This window comes from Papaver somniferum, chromosome 5, assembly GCF_003573695.1.
Source record: "Papaver somniferum cultivar HN1 chromosome 5, ASM357369v1, whole genome shotgun sequence".
Classification (NCBI taxonomy): Eukaryota; Viridiplantae; Streptophyta; class Magnoliopsida; order Ranunculales; family Papaveraceae; genus Papaver; species Papaver somniferum.
Window position 1 is genome coordinate 175,355,830 of NC_039362.1, and position 12,948 is coordinate 175,368,777.

General features: G+C 38.1%; 1 long non-coding RNA gene across 3 annotated transcripts; it reads left to right on the forward strand.

The window, feature by feature from the left end:
• The first annotated feature begins 745 nt into the window (after positions 1-745).
• Positions 746-1,796, forward strand: LOC113278197. Of its 3 annotated transcripts, none has more exons than XR_003325356.1 (3): positions 746-1,032; positions 1,191-1,275; positions 1,371-1,796. It is a non-coding gene; the product is annotated as an uncharacterized LOC113278197 (long non-coding RNA). The 3 variants fall into 3 exon arrangements; XR_003325355.1 differs by having other exon boundaries at positions 1,191-1,258; XR_003325354.1 differs by having other exon boundaries at positions 1,191-1,796.
• The last annotated feature ends 11,152 nt before the right edge of the window (positions 1,797-12,948 follow it).

Sequence of the window (12,948 nt, forward strand, 5' to 3'; positions counted from 1 at the left end):
ATATGATGATTTCTGAACCCTGGGCATTGGAGTTTTGCCCTCCAATGCAGTTGCTTTTACTTAAAATGAAATGTCTATATTCTATGGGACGGTTGATTTGGCTTAGATACGATGTATTGGCTTGTTTACCATTGCAAGCTAATATGTAACAGTTTGTGTGGGCAAATGACACCCTTGATTTGTTCTTCCTCTTTCTTTCTAAATTTCAAGATGTTGACATCTTTTATACCTCTATCTGTTTCACTTATTACAATGTAGGCAATCTCTTACACATTTCTGAATGATATCTAGGTGACTTGTTAGTCTATTCAAGTAAAAAATTTCATAATCTTGATATTGCTATTCTCGTTGGCTGTTCATCTCAATTTTGGCTACTTGAGTATGGAATTAGTTACAGCTTATCTTTATTGTATTTTTTCTTAGTTGAAATGAATATGGCTGAAACTGAGTCTTGAGATAAAAGTGGGATTGCAGTTGGTGATGAAGATGCCGCAATACAATGAATGGCCTGCGAACCTAGTTGTATGTTAGGACATTTGGAAGCAAGATGAATGGAGTGATGTGAAATGGTAATGGGGAATGTTGGTATGATGGCTGTGAAGAAGGGAATGTATGTCTCATGAAACTGGTGGTGTTGAGCTGTTGCAGTAGCACATGAATGGACTGCAGTTAAGGCTCAGATGGATTCAGCTGATAGATTTGAGGAGAATGGCTTAGGATATTGGTGTTGTGACTGTGATGCTGCTACCATGGCTAGGTTGTCAAGATGCAGATGTTGATGCAATTAATGCTTTGAGGAGGATGTCTGGAATGGTGGTTGTGTAGTGCAGTGGACAGCAGGGGATGAGTTTTCTTGTTTTCTTTGGCAGAGGCAATTGTTCCAAACCGGAGGTGGTCTAGGTGGTGGTAATGGAGGTGGCATTGCTACCAAGGTCGTATGCCTGATAGAGGTGGTTACTGCAGATGAGCTTAAAGATGATGAAGAGTATGAAGATATTTTGGAAGATATGAGGGTAGAAGGTGGAAAATTTGGTAAGTTAATGTCTTTGTTTCTTATATTCGAGCTTTTGTTTTTTTTGTGTTTCGCAGCCTTTGGAAATATTTGATTTCACGCCCCAATTAAACCACTAGTTTACACTTTTGGACCTTCAGAATAATTTGTTTCTAACTCGTACATTTTGCGATTGTAGGTACATTGATGAATATTGTCATCCCCCGTCCACAACCTAACGGTGAACCCTCTCTAGGACTTGGAAAGGTTAGTTTCAGTGTAAGGTATTGTTAAATGACACTCTTAGGTTGACTGTTACTTTGTATTATAAAATTTTGACTGTTACTTTGTATTGCTAAATGACACTCTTCTCCTGTAGGCTTTCGTTGAGAACTACGACACTTCATGTATAAGCCAGTGCCTCTACGGTATCATCTACCACTATGTTTCTCATAATCGGTGTTAGGTTTACCAAGAAGAGAGTGTGCAGCAAAAATGGATCATTTCCATTTAGCAATGTAACCCAGACTACCATACTGGAACGTGTATGCTACTGTCATATTTGTAGGGAAGGCCAATATCTGTGTTTTACGATTTATATGATATTTTTAGTCATGTTCAAAGAATCTATCATTTTATTTTCTTTCGTTGCGCAACACACTTTCATACAAGGTGATTTGAAGTTAGCTAGGTAATGCAATTGGAGTGGTAGGTTAACTTGAATGAATGTAAATGTGCTACACTGGCATGTTAATGTGAATGTGAAATACTTTCGGCAATTCATGCAATTCGGTTTCAGCTATAATTTTTTTTTTAAAATAGTTTTATGCACACAACTTCTAATAAGAGTTGTATTCCATATTTCAACTACACATACCAAAGGTTGTGAAAAATGTCTTTACGACATAACCAGGTGCTGTCCAGGATAGTTCGACAATTCATACAAGTGTTGTGCAAGTATTATTCATAATACTGGTAATTGTTGTTGTATATGTTTCTACGATATACTACTTATGTTGTCCACGATTGTTCTACAATACAAGCAAGAGTTGTGTTAGGTTATCAAAAAAAATCGAAAGAGAATCACAACATTGACAAACTATTGTCGAACCATGAATCACATCATTACAACACTTGTCATCCATTGTAGAAAAACTTGGACTTTCTACAATACCCCCGTTCCACAATGCATGAAATGGAGTTGTCGTAGGGGTACTGCAACTCTTATCTTGTGTCGTCAATGATGTTTTTTCCCGTAGTGAATAAAAGGTACTCACGTACGTTTGAAGGAATATACAATTAGTTAAATTAGTTGATACATCATCTTGGTCAGACCATTAGCCCATAATTATTCATTAGTGGGCATAATGGTATGATCTCAGCTACTTCATGCGAACAGGGAATAACCAAATCAAAAATGCATTGCCACGGGGCGTGCTGAAGCCCCGTGCACACCAAGTTAAAAGGAATAACCAAATAAACTGCACATATTTTCCACTTATTTAATGTAATTGTCCCGCCACACCAAATCAAAAATACACCTCCACGGGGCAGGGCAAAGCCCCGCGCTCGCCAAATCAAACATCGCCACGGGGCGGGACGAAGCCCCATGCACACTAATTCATAAATACATCGCCACGGGGCGGGCGAAGCCCCGCGCTCGCCAAATCGAAGATACATCGCCACGGGGCGGGGCGATGCCCCGCGCACACTAACTCAAAAATACATCGTCATGGGGAGGGAAGAAACCCTGCGCACACCAAGTTAAAAGAAAAAATATTCCCGGTGCGTCGCACGGGCACAAATCTAGTTGAAATTTGTATGAGTATTTGGTTCAAAGTGTAAATTTATTTATCACTTAAATTTTCGTTATTTTTTCCTACTTGACAAATTCTTAGTGAGGAAAACAAATGGTATAATGTATTAGAAAAAAGTGGTGTGCGAACTTAGTTGCCCTGTGCTGCATTTGCATTAGTACTAGTTGCACTCGTAGATAATGAAATTTTTGGAACCTAAAATAGTACTTTTCTTTGGCTTTAGATTTTAGAATCCCTGCTCGATGCTATAGGGAACCATGTACTTAAGGTCTCGTTATGATGATTAGCGTTGCAAGCACCATAAAGATGAAAATCATTTTTTAAGATCCAATATTATTAAAAGCTGTTTATTTACTCAGAGCAGACCGCTAACCATTTCAACATACAGTGACATTTATTCGCCAGACCACAAATATTTTACAGGAAATGAATCAACCGAACTCAAAGAAAAACATTCTCTACATTAGACTTCATGCTTTGAACTAACTACTTAAAGATCTAGATTTTCTCTCTTCAACTTTATTCTCAAGAACAACATAAAATAGAAAGTAAATAAATCAGAGAAATAATACCTATAGTTTGTTGCACCTAAAAGAAATACCAAAGACTCTTCCATAGAAATATCTTCACATTTGGGCGATGAAAAGAGGAGAAATCATTACACTATAAAGGTTTGAGAGGTATAATCGGCCGTGGTTGTTCTATTTCAAGGATCAACATTCTAAGAAAGACACGTTTCTAATTTTGTATTAGGGTTTGGGATTTGAAGAAACAAAAGAGAAGTTTCCTCTGCCGCCGTAGGTCATTCCTACCAACAAGAGGAAGACCTCCATATTTAAAGCTACCAAACTTGTTCATTTAGATTAGGGCTAAAAGGTGACCGCCTGAATGTTTGATCCAACGGATACGCTTGGTATGCTTTTGAAGGGTTGGATTCAATTCAAAACAACTATCTATCAAGAATTGAATGTCATACAGAAGGTGTAAAGCGTTTGATAAGAAGAATGGACATCAACACATTTTTCTCGTTGGCAGACATTACCAACCATAAAGGCTCAAAAATAGCCAGAAACTAAAACCGCTATTGATGTGTGTGCAATTGTTGTTCTGTTTCGATTTGGAGGTAAATCAATTACATACCCTTTGGAGGCAAGTTAACCACATTGTTCTTATGTCTGCCTGAAGATAACAATGACATTCCATGAGACTACCACACAAAAAAAATATAGGTCTATCGAAATATATCTGATTGCTTTTGAATTTCATCTCAGAATTTGGAACTGGAAGGTATATATACCCAACAGACATTGGTAGCATATTTTTGACATCTAATAAGGTAAAGATCTAATTGACAGAATATGAAGGAATCCTGAGCGAATTTGTTGCTTAGAATATTTACAAACATTTGACCGTACGCCCACCCCTCGCGGTGACAAGCATTTAGGGGTTAATAATAGAGGTATCCACAAGAATGAGACGAAGATGAAGAATAAGTTTGAAATTAAGTTGAGGGAACAACCTGTGGCTGAATCTGGAGTTGAGCTAGAAGGAGTGGAACATAATGATCAAGAAGAGGTCAGAGTCGAAACTAACCGTGAAGGCAACGAAAATGAAATTGTGGAGGAAGAAACTAATAATGATGAAGATGAAGAAGAATTTAAAGGAACCGATGATGATGGAGGGGAGGAAGAGGAAGCAAATGATGAAGAGGAGGAAGATGAAGAAAATGATGAAGAGGAGGCCGATGAAGAAAATGATGAAGAAAAGGAAGATGAAGAAAATGCTGAAGAAAAGGAAGAGGAAGAAAATGATGAAGAGGTAGAAAATACCAAGGAAAAAGAGGTAGAAAATACCAAGGAAAAAGAGGTAGTTGTAGCTGCACCTCCAAGGCAAAAGAAAGAAAAGAAGCCGAGAAAGGAGCCCGCACCGAAAGAGATGCATATTCCTAAAGGCAAAGATTTGTTGTTGCCACCGAAGAAGAATAAAAGACCTTCGGGCGAGGCCCCAGATAAGTCTTGAATCTTATTTGGTTATACCGGTTCCTGGTCCGCAAAAGTCTGTCAGACAAGGGTATGTATTTTGTTACTTTTCTTAAAACATTCATTATTTTGATACATTTTGTTTGTTTATTTCAGTTCACCATAATATGCTTATATTTTTGTATATTTGTTTTCTTAGGACCACGGAAGATGCATTAAATTGCTCAAGCGTCAAAGGGGTAAACATTGGCCATTAAGTCAATAATGTGCTTCGGTTCGCAATCTAGTGGCTAGTACAGGACTAGGGCCTCGAATTCTTCACCTTCAATCGGAGTATTATAGTGTTGTGGTCTCTGCCTTCAGGGAACGATATTGGCTTGAAACTGATACGTTTCATCTTCCATTTGGAGAGATGGAAATAACACTGGATGATGTGAAGCAAATTACTGACCTTGAAGTTGAAGGACAATCTGTGTTTGAAGGTTTCCACAACAACATGTGTTGGACTGACCTTTATATCCTTGTTCAAGAAACACTTGGGTGGAAGAAAGATGAAACTGAGATGGAGTTTCAGTTGGCTGGTGGTTATGACCCTGTTGAACCACATAAACCAAAAATCATCAAAAAGCTATTGTTGAAGAATTTGAGGACCAAGTTTGAAGGAACAACAACAATGGAAAGGGAAGGTCAGGTCAGGTGATGGATGAAACAACAGTTAGGCGTACAGCCACAACGTATTTGTTGTATTCTCTTGGGACCGTATTCTTTCCCCATAACTCGGGAAATAGGGTCAATGGTCATTACCTACAACTGTTGAAGAATTTGGACAACATCAAAAACTATTCGTGGGCCACTGCAACCCTTGCATATTTATTTGACATCCTAAGAAAGGCCTCTAGGGTTGGAACTACTGAAATTACAGGGAATGTTCCGCTTCTAATGGTAAGTTTGGTTACATTTTTCTTTGTTTGTTATATTTTTAGTCATGTGTCAATTGTTTATAATTAATTTATTTTTTAGGAATGGGTTTATGGCCACTTTCCGAGCCTGGGACCTCCTACTGAGTGGGAAGAACATGATTATGGCCCTACGGGAAAGAAGTTCAAGTTCACTGGCAGACAACTAAGGAACAAAGAGGAGAAGCTCATTCAAATGAGGGAGAAAATAGATGCTTTCACTGTTGAAGATGTTATCTTTGACCCTTATTTGAGGATTGAAAATTGAGTTGATGTTCGTAGGTTCACAGAGACCGCGGGTTACAATGGACCATTGTATCATCCCACAGGTTACGTTATGACCAATCCTCGTCGAACTCTACGCCAAATTGCTCATATTCAACAAAAAGTTGTAAAGAAAAACTTCAAATTATACAAGGAAGGATCCGAGACAAAAGGCCCCACCACTGTGCTCAAGTACAGGCCAACTCCAACGGTTGATGCTTGGAACAACCGCCATGAAGAAAGATACCAACTCGCAGTGGGAGAGGCAATTCCTTGTAACAACACGAAAGAAGCCATTGCTGATTACATGGGTTGGTATTCTCATTTTGGCCATCCATATGTGATCAATAATGATCCGGAGGCCCAACCATATATTCAAGAGGTTATGGCTCAAAGGAAGGCGGTCGACGAGACTAAAGAGAAAAAAAGTCTATTTGGTTTGACTTGGAAGAAGCTATATTTCATGTCGGAACGTAATTTTGTTATCCTCATGACTTTGGATTTTAAGATTAATGATTATTATGAAATAATATATTAACACTCTTTTTGACACGTGAATAGAAAGAGAGAGGACAAGCTTTGGAAAATAGCATGACTTCATGCATCCGTCGTAATGGTGTGCTTAAAGCTCGTGAACAAAAGATTTTGCAAGACCAAATAAGGAACATGCATAATACAAACATGGTAGAAATGTATGAGGGGTTGGTCACGGACGAAAAAGGCTTAAAGAGGAGTAGAAACTCTCTTGGAGGTGAGGGTAGTAGCCGTCATCAATCTTCATCTAGCAGCGAAGAGACAAATGATGAAGAGGTGGTGCACGGTGTGGTCACTAGCCAAAGAGGTGGTCGTGGTCGCGGTAGTCGCGGTGGTCGTCGTGATGGTCCTAAAACTCGTGATGGTGGTCCTAAAAATCGTGGTGGTGGTAGCACCAACAAAAGGGGTCGTGGTGGCCGCCATGCTTAGTTATGGATTTATGTTAGTTGTGTGTGGTTAGTTATGAATTTCGACTTATGAATATTATGACAAACTAATAGTTGTGTGTTAATTATGGATTTTAGCTTGTGAAATTTAGCATATGGATATTAACTATGAATTTGAAGTTATTTTTGTTAGTTATGGATTTAAACTTATGGATATTATCTATGAATTTGAAGTTATTTGTGTTAGTTATGGATTTAAACTTATGTGTGTTTGTTTGTGACAATTTTTGTCTGAAATTTTGAGTTACAAAGTCAATTACGGTTGGTAACTATTTTTTGTTATGAACCGTTGCACAGACTGGAACAAGCATTTTTTACTAACTTAAGTTACGGTTCGTAAAAATTTATCGAGACGAACCGTAGAGAAAGTTACGATTGGTAACTCTTTCACCCTAACCAACCGTAAAACATCATGTAACCTATAACTTTTATTACGGTTAATTTTGAGTCACAGTTACCAACCGTAACTCTGTATATTTTGATTTTGACAGGTTTACGGTTGGTAATATTTCTGGCTAAGGAATCGTAACTCTGGGATTCAGTTTTCTCCATAGTTACGGTTTATCATCTCTAAATAATTACGAACCGTAACTTTCGAATTCAAAATTTTACATAGTTACGGTTCGTGATGTGCTTACAGTTACCAACCGTAACTAAACTTTTGGCAGAAAAAAATAATTGTTTGGTGCTTATAGTTGCACTGACATGTCCTTGTGCAATTTGAAAATATAGCCGTTGAGACCTTCAACAACTTCATTTTCAAAAAATAGATCCGTTATTGAAATGTCCTTGCACTAACAACTTCATTTTTTTTGTTATAAATATATACTTATCCTCCTTGCTAGAAGTTACACTTCCACATGAATCATCTCTTACCTTAAACTAGATTATGGCTCTAAACCCTGAATTCGCTTTTATGTATTTGCCGCAACTTTGTTCTATGCTATCCAAAAAGAGGGGAAGAACGACATCGATGTGGTTTTGTGAGTACAATTTATTTGAGAACTCTTTTTGAAAACTTTTGTTCCGAAAAAGGTAACCCTAATCACCGCGATGAAATTATGTTGTATGTTCGATATGGAACTATTCGGGATAACGTTAAAGAATTTATGCCATTAGTTCGTATTATGGGTGAAATACGATTAAGGGGTGAAACTGACGCTGAAGTTTTAGAGAGCTCTATTCAAGAATGGAGAAGGTGGAAAAGGTCGAATTTTCAATACTTACCTGATTTCAACATCCTTAAAGACTTTTATCGCACTCGTAGACCCGAATATTAGTATCCTTTTAGTTCGCATGAATGAATGAGTTGTAATGTCATTTATATTTGTAATGGTTTGATGGTTGTGGTGTTGGTTTAGTAATAAACATGGTTTAATGTTTTTAAATTACTTATAATTGCTTTGTATTTGGTGTCAGGGTCAGTTACGGTTAGTAACTAGATTAACGATACCAACCATAAGTGTAAATGGCAGTTAAAATTTGTTTCTAAAGCTAGTTACGGTTGGTAACTGTATTATCGGGACCAACCGTAAATTCAAATGGCAGATAAAATTTGTTTCTGGAACTACTTACGGTTGGTGATTGAATCTAGTTACAAACCGTACCTCACTAGTTACCAACCGTAACTTACTCTGAAACCTTGCCAATCATATCACATTTAGTCAAAATACCAAAATACAAAATATAAAATGTATTTCACCAAGACTTGTAAACATTTAAGCATCCTCTTCATCATCGGTCATAACTATGAATTGCTTCGGCATAGACAACATTATGGCATTCCATAATTCAATCTTTTTCTCAAATTGATTGCACCAAATCTTGGGGAGTTCACCGTCACAACCAAATTCCCTCCACAATGGAGGTAATGGGATTCCTTCATGCAATTGGATGCCGATGTAATGATTTCCTTCCACATGCCCTATGACAACAGTTTTTGTTGTTGACAAATCTTCGAGAAACGAGTTTCTTGTTGGTGCAAATGTATCGCTCATGGTCTTCAAGATTAAATGAATGACGCAATTGAATGCGTTGGAGAGTAGTTGGCCACGTATAGGCATGCGCATCCAATATTCTCTTGTCAAACATATATTGTCGGTTAACCACCTTTCCATTTTTGCGAAGCTCTCATTTAACACCTCATCAGTTTCGTCTCTTTCAACTCTCATCATCGGCTTATAGAAGTCGCGGTAACCACGTAGTTCCATTAAGCATTTTTGCCTTACATAAGTAACTTGGTCACAACCCCACCCTATCGCGTCTTCAAGGGGTCCAAGTTGCTCCACGAAGACGTGGTAACCACAATTCCCATCACCATGAACATCCTCCGTGGCCTTGATATAATCACGAATAAAGTCGGGGAAAAAACAAAGGTAATATTCATAGCGAATGTGATAGTTCCGTCTATATCGAACATTCTCATCTCTAGGTGGTGGTTTAGGCACTCCTTTTATATATATCGTCTCCTTCTCACCACTTGACCGATTTTTTTCAACCATCGGACTCTTTCCATTGTTCCTTGCTAATTGTTTAACACCAACTTTACCAACAAGTCTTTTTATTGAACTATCTTGGAAGGAAACCTCGGGACCGACATAGGAACCTTTACCTTTAACTCCATCATTTGTTTTCCCACTTTGTTGTTGTTTAGAGCGAAACACCAGACCTTTTCCTTTAACATCAATTTTGCTTGTTGCACTTTCTTGAGTAGGAATCTCGATACATTTTTGTTGTACATTTCGACGGCTTGGTTCTCCTTTATCCGCTTGACCTCTTTTTCGTTTGTTTCTACCTTGAACATCATCTTCTTCCATCTCCTCCTCCGCTTCATATTCCTTTCTCAACCATTCATAACCCGAAGGATCTCTTTTCTTTGGTTCTTCCGCCAATTCCCTTGCTTTTTTATTTTCTACGTACCTCTTTTTTTGGTAGGAGGCCTCCCCTTACTCTTCCCCTTTGGTGGTTCCTTGATATCATACCTAAATTGTGGATATACGAAATCTCTCAAGTTACTCAACCATATTTGCCTTTGTCCTTGGCTTAGTGTAGCATATTTCTCGGCTAGAGCTTGACTAATCTCGGTATCGGCAAACGTTCCTCCAAATTGTTGATCAAAAATTGTTTCACAGAATGATAATTGTTTCCAAAAGGGATCAACATCTTGAATCGGGATCACTTTGTCTTGGTATGTGGCTATAACATACCAACATGGCAGTCCCAAACTTGTCATGTTTGGACAAACACACTCTTCTTCATAATCCCCCGATTCATAATGTTGTACTTCATACATTATCTTATCAATAGCGCGGTGCGAAACATGATGTGTAATTCCCCTTAGCCACTTATTGCCTAACCATTTGGTGTGTTGTTTACTTCGGCTTTTTTCAAAAGACTCCGTAACTCTATCGTGATCACGGCGGAAATACGAATCCATGGCTTCGAATAGCATAACTAACCCACCATTACAACTATGAAGTTTCTTCTTCAACCGGTTGTGAGATGACTCCGCCGTACTTGTAGCTTGGTTGTCATAGTGCCTATATTGGTTAGTGAACGCCGATACGAACTTCTCTTTGTGCGGATCCAACCAATTATCCAACAAATGCTTCACAACACTTGGATAACCTATTTTCCAATGAGCCACTAACATACGAGCTCTATCCTCATATCCATCCACGGAGATAGAATAGGTCAAGGCTCTCCACTCCGTTTTGAAACTTTCCCATTTTTGTTCCGCCAACTTGTCATCCTTCTTAAATTTCTCTTTGGCATCCTTTTGTTGTTGTAACGGTAGTTTCTTTATTCTATCCATTTCGCTTTTTTTGGTTGCACGGACAAGGCGCATGCACTTAGTTTCAATACTTTTCCACAAGTGGAACGTGCAAAGAAGGTTATGAGCTTCCGGGGAAACCCTCCTTGTTGCATTCAACAAAGCTTGTTCCTTGTCGGTAATAATCGCCTTTGGAGTATATCCCTCTACGTAGAATAGCTTCACTTGGTTTAATGCCCACATATAGCTCTCTCCGAGCTCATCTTTCAAGAATCAAAAACCAACACTAAAAGGAGCATTGGTAGAAGTTTGCCCGACAAAGTTCAAAAACGGCATCTCAAACTTGTTGGTTTTGCATGTGCAATCCATTAGAAGGATTTGATGAGAGTACTGTGCCAACTTCACAAACTCAGGATTAGCCAACAAAAGATGTTTTATTCGTCCTTTCTCATCATCATCGTGGAAAACCGAGTAATTATTCGCCTCCCCCAAATGACTTAATTGTTGCATTTCGTTCCTTTGTTCCCATTTCTTAGCCTTCAATTTTCTTCTTGCGTTGTAGATGTTAGCCAAAATAGAAGCATTTTGTGGGTTTCTTTCCTTTAAATGAGCGAGGATATCAACGTGCTTCATACGAATTTGTGTCAGTGACTCTACGATCTTCTCTTATTCTTCGGTAAGGCGTCCAGCATACGAATGTGATAGCAAACTCTCCGGTATAGGGTGGTTATGACTACCGCATACAACTTTTTCCGAAAACCACCTTTTTGTCGCGTTCCTTTTAAATTGAAGCTTGAAGGGGCATCGGGTCTTCTTAGTGAACGTAGTTTGCTTCCTCTTTGCCTTTGCTACTTGCACGGTACCATTTTTTGCATGACTTCTATGTTGTCCACTACACTCGCAAACCATTTGAAAGACACTTTCACTAGTGGTACCATTATAAACTATGATACACATAATCAACTTGCCTCGTTCTCTAGCCCAATGCTTTGCATCATCTTTTTCCTCCCATGTCTCCTCGGTTAAATAGTGAGAGCTAGAATCTTCGGTGAGAAGTTGATTTGCTAAAGGTTGTTCATCCATTAGGGGAGGTACATCCACGATCTGGACAACAATATACCCACATTAGTCTAAACAAGGCAACAAAACGAAAACATATATAAAGATACGGTTGGACACGACACAGGAAACACCAACCGTAACAAAGATACGGTTGGTAACTACAATCATTTAGAAACCGTAACTTAACTCCGGTTGATAATGGTCCTCCAGTAACAAACCGTAAATAGAATGAAATGAAAATGAAAACAGACAGAGAAATATACGGTTGGTCTCGATTTACACATTACCAACCGTAAAGAAAGCAGTAAATACTTCCATGCACATGATGAGTTACGGTTGCACTACAACAGACAACCACATTTCTGATATTCTATTCGCAACACTATAAAAAACGTCAAAAAAAATATTTATATGTGACTTATTGTACGTCACGTATAAATTGTGTTAGTTAAGCACTGGATTAGTGTGAACTTATTAATTTGCAACGCCCAAGCTGGTGTCACAACTAAATTTTATAACTTAAATAAAATTTTAAAAATAAAAAAATGACCTTTAAAGTTTTGAGAGTGTCAAAAATGTTTTATGAAAAATATAAAATTTTATATCTTGCACGCGGCAATTAAAGGAATGTTACACGTCAAAAAAAATTCATTCAAGATCCCGTTTTTGGTCAAATTTTTTGAAACCCACTAATTACTTTTGGTCAACAACTGGTCAACAACTAACTGACCATTATGTATCGTGGGCAAATCAAATTGTTAAACAAAAAAAAAATAACCTCATATAAAAGTTAGTTTCCATATATTTAGCTCTTCCTGTAACCCTAAAAATAGCCCATCTTCTTCTTTTCTTCTTCCTTCTTCTCTTCTAAACTAGCCGCCACCATCGCCCAATCTTATTTAACCATTGTAAAGATCCGAAACATACATATAGTAGTTTCTCGGTTAGATTTGGTTCATTTATATGTTATCAAGCTAGCCGCCACCATGTCCAAATCTTGTTTAACCCGTCGGCATGTCATTTAAATCAGTATTTTTGTATGCAATCACTAATCAAGAAAAAAAAATAAGAAAAATAAAAATACTCACGGGGCTAAGGAGGTGAGATATAATCAACGCTGGTATTGC